The sequence below is a fragment of the Bidens hawaiensis genome, unplaced genomic scaffold (assembly GCF_021521415.1).
Source record: "Bidens hawaiensis isolate Kalapana, Puna unplaced genomic scaffold, B.hawaiensis_p1.1 tig00018846_1, whole genome shotgun sequence".
Taxonomy (NCBI): domain Eukaryota; kingdom Viridiplantae; phylum Streptophyta; class Magnoliopsida; order Asterales; family Asteraceae; genus Bidens; species Bidens hawaiensis.
In genome coordinates, this window is record NW_027492863.1 from 214,759 (window position 1) to 219,511 (window position 4,753).

General features: G+C 32.4%; 1 long non-coding RNA gene across 1 annotated transcript; it reads right to left on the reverse strand.

Annotated features, from left to right (window-relative positions):
- Positions 1-1,503: 1,503 nt before the first annotated feature.
- Positions 1,504-4,503, reverse strand: LOC143557188 (uncharacterized). Its single transcript, XR_013139526.1, has 3 exons — positions 4,475-4,503; positions 3,148-3,225; positions 1,504-1,714 (listed from the first exon to the last, which is right to left on the reverse strand). It is a non-coding gene; the product is annotated as an uncharacterized LOC143557188 (long non-coding RNA).
- Between the last annotated feature and the right edge of the window lie 250 nt (positions 4,504-4,753).

Below are 4,753 nucleotides of genomic sequence, written 5' to 3' on the forward strand. Positions count from 1 at the left end.
TATCTCCAAGTTCGCCTACATCCCAGGCGAACTTGTGTAAAACAATATTCAATACCAAAACAAACAATCTAACACGATTACAGACACATACAAAACGCGAGATACTGAACTACTGACATTATGCACCAACAGTTGTTGTATACTTTACTTGAATAATTGCTCGATTTGGTGTTCTATGCTTATATGCCTATGTGTTTATCGCTTTCGGTTGGTGGAATCTATAAATCCTAGACTACTTGGCATCCCCTTGTAGCAAGGTGTCGTTAACGTAATGCAATTAACGATATTCTATTAAATCCTAGACTACTTGGCAATCCCTTGTAGCTAGGTGGCGCTAATGTAATTCTATTAGCGATTGTCAATTTATCCAAGTTTATAGCTATTATTTATGGTTTTGTATACTAGTTTTGTGGCTTTTCATACTATATATCTATTGTTCAAACTTATGAATTGCTCACCAACCTTTGTATTGACAACTTTATTTTATGAAATGTTACAGGTTTGCATCTAGGTTGATTATGGAGTTCGGTGAAGAAAATGACACAAATACCATTAGGATATTAGCAAAAATGAACAATATTTGATTTGCTATATTTTGCTATATTTTGTTGTATTTGACTTATGAATATTTGGTTATGTGACATTTTCGATGTTGTGAAATGAAATGAGTTTGTTAAATATTGTCGCTTTAAATAGTGTCATGCGCTTATGGGCAATCGTTACACCTCGGCATGTTCCGCCACCTTTAGTCGGGGTGTGACACAAAACACCATGTTAAGAAAATAATGATCGACTCAGGTTACATTTTAGTACTAACATGTTAAATTGGTAAAGTATAAATAACATTAAAAGAAAACTGGTTGAAGGGGTAAAAGTGATTTAATGTTTTATCCCAAAATATTACTTTAATGCCTAAACATTAGATGATCAACAAAGTTATATTACACGGAAAAAAATGTACTCATACATGACTCGCACATCATATATATATGAAATAAAAATGCCAACTTTGGACAAAAGTTTGTAAACATATGATTCTTATGCATAAAACCTCATAATATTATTATTAAAGATTATAAATAATTTTGTAATCATATTTGTTGCCACACTTATGTATAAACAACTTTTAACCATGGCAACTTTCATAAAAACATCTACCGTAAGGCACCAACACTACTTTTTGTTCATGAAACAATTTTAAAAAGAAAATAATAAATAAATAAACACCTATCGTGAGACATCGTCTATCGCAAGCTTCTGTGAAAAATCAATTTCAATCATGGAAGCTTCATGATACTTGTTTGTCGATCGAATGATTTTAATTGCTACGGGTCTTTATTTGTCCAAACATTTCAAAAACTTGCCAAAAGTAACTACAATTGATTATATCACCCAAAAAAAAGCCAGTTATTAATCAAGATGGAAAACAAGAGTAAAAAGATAGCTAATCTTCACCCATTTTACTCACTCAATATCTTATATGAAACTAAGAAACAAAGCATCATCAACATATCCTCAAATTCTTTTTTAATTCAAAAATATATAAAAGTATTACATCGAGGAGTTATATTTACAGACCTTCAAGAACGAATTAGGGAGTAAACTTTTAGCACAATCGATTGTAGAAACATGGATTTGCTTGCGCCCATTGCTATGATACTACTGGGTGGAATAATCCTTGAGCAAAATGGATTGTAGCTTGATATGCATCAATCTGCACCAAAAGAAAGATTAAAATAAAAAACATTTTTTTTCATGTAAAGTACAACTCTACAGAAAACAATTATAGTACTTACAATCTAGTGAGTGGAGTAGTCTTGTTATCACCATAAAGATCCGGATTTACTTGATATCATCACACATTTATGTACGCCGATCTAGATTTAGTATATGCTACTTGATATCTATAATTTGGTTCTTTCATTCCATATATGATATTTGGCACAAAGAATCAAGTATTAATGTAAACCTACCAACCTACTTCAATGTTGTTAAGAACTTGACAAAATGAACCACCAAATTTGTGACAAACTAAACTCGTTTGATTGTTGCTTTTGTTCCATAATATTTTATTCCCTCCACATAATCTATGGCATGATACATGTAAAATAAAAACATAAAGATTTGAAATCTATAGCTTTGAAAAGGGCATCAAATAGTATGATAAAATATCAACAATAAAGATTTTAAAACTCAAAAAAATAGCATCATAAGTTTTAACATCTATCATCTTTACTATCGTGTTTTTTATCCCTTTAAATTTAAGAAAAAAGACAACAATCAAGAGTAAATTAAAAGTAGTTAATATAACACGAGACATTTTCATTACCACCTTATTTTGTCACGACGATGGCAAAATGGCAGATTATGAAACGGATTAATATTTGCATCCATACGCACATAACCGTGCGTAGTTGTTAAACCAATAAAGGGGCACTTAAAAAAGATCAATTTGCTTGTGTACAACAACCACTGGCTCGGGTCAGTACGGCCATTTATTAAAAATTAATGATTTGTTTGGGTCAATGGGTCATTTTCAGAAAAGATCAATTTGTTTGGGTCAGAACGTGTTGTGACCAAAATAAATCCGGGTTGAAATGGCCGCATAAAAAAGATAATTTAAGTATCTATACAATCCATCAAGATTTCTATGTTTAAAACACCATTTAATGTAAAACTCATTTCCTTCCAATTTCGCTGTCAAAGGTGTAAAAAAACGTATTACACGAACATAAATGTACATCAATAAACAAATGTGAATGAACAAACGTGTTCATGCCCGTTTTTGTTTATTCGTTAATATTCTAAACGTACATAAATGAACATCAATAAATGAACATAAACAAATGTAAATGAACAAACGAAACAATGTTCATTCATTTAACTAAATGAATGACAATTTGTGTTCGTTTATTAAATCAACCAAAATAAACGAACTTTTTGCCAAACGGGTTATGAACGGTTTGCAGGGCGTTTGTTTCGTTACTTCGGTTATAAGCCTAACCATTATTGAATATTGAGTCAAATGTTATAAATTTTTGGCATGTTTCTTTTCAGTCAAGCGTTTCCCATGTTTCTTTTCAGTTTTTATTAGTATATCCGTCAAATATTAATATATAAAGCTATTATGTATGAAATTGTACATACCACATCTTCTAGAACCAATGTGGACTGATCTGGCCAAAAGGAGAAATCGACCTGCACATTCTCATTTTACCCTTCAACCTGCAAACAACAATATGAAACAATTACTAATATATTAATACTAAATATATTTTATATTGACATTGTTAATAGAAGAATCACTAATATGCTAAAAAAATGGTATCCACATGAAGAATATTTTTAAAACAGATGAATATTACAAAATAGTAATTAGTGAGCATGGGAAGCTATCTGTAAAGAGCTTTCATTTACTAAATAATAAGAGTCTATAAAAGAAAATTATAACCAGGTTAAAAATAACAAAGCCATACCAAAAGAATAATTCATTGCCAAAATTTTTATCAAGATCTAAAGAGTGAGGACTGTTGAGCAAAACTACAATAAATGGCTACTAATGATCCCTTTGACAATTTTGTATATCAATTGAAGTCCATCCTTGTTTTCTAAATCTTCACATACTCTAAACAAATCCATGAATTTGGTGGAAGAAATTAAGTTCACATCATTGATTTAACCATTAAAATTGATAAAATAAATATAAAAAACAATGACAGTGAACTGTAACTGAAATTATAAATGCAATCTGTTATATTGTTCTTGAGTGATAACTAATAAGAATAACATACATCGTGAAGTATGAGCGCTGTTACACAAATCATCGGTACATTACGGTTAACCACAACCTGCAACACAAAAAACCAATTGACACCAACTTCACTAACCAAATTTTACAACACAGGTTATATGATTGGTAAACTTTAGAAGATCAAGGTCTTATTAAGGTTGTCTAGAAACGAAAAACTAATGACAAGGATTACCTTTTGAACTCGATCCAAATGTTGTCTGGGATTGACGTCGGCTTTTTTAGTCAGAAAGAAGCATAAGACGGCGAAGGTTATGTCGCCATTCCGGTGACGGTGATGTTTGTGAGTTGTGACGTCCAAGTGGTGTCGGCGACCACTGATTTTCAGGATTGACAGATCTTCGATTGCGGCTAAGACCCCATCTATCAATGTTCCCTGCATAAAAAATGACCTCCTTAGTTGCAAATACAAAAGAGACACTCTTGTAATTAGGGATGAATGAATTATACCACCGTCTTAACTTGTCCAGGTTAAGACAGTAAAATCAAACAAAATATGTTCTTCATAGACTGGTTTAATAGACGAACAACAAATAAAAAGCGTTGAAGGCTGGTTTGTAGGGTTTCGATTAAAGCCCGTCCGATTATAAACAACACGCAAGAACCCTAAAGCCCTTTTATTAAACATTACAGTAACTAACAAAAGATTGACTAACAATAACGTACCTGTGGAAACGCTAGAAGAGATGGCAATGTAAAGAAACACTAAGTGACCCGGTGCAGATTATAGATAATCTGGGGGTTAAGTAATGTTTCCTACGAGAATGAGGTCCAACAGAGACGGTTGTTCTTCAGGGGACCTGCAAAACAAACACCGTAAGCTCGTCACTGAGAAGGGGGGGGTTCCTCCTTGTGACCACCCTCCGGCGTGAGAATCAGACTAGGTTGCTCTGAATATAAGTGTATATTAAGAGATTGCTAGATCACAGGATAGCAGATGATCTT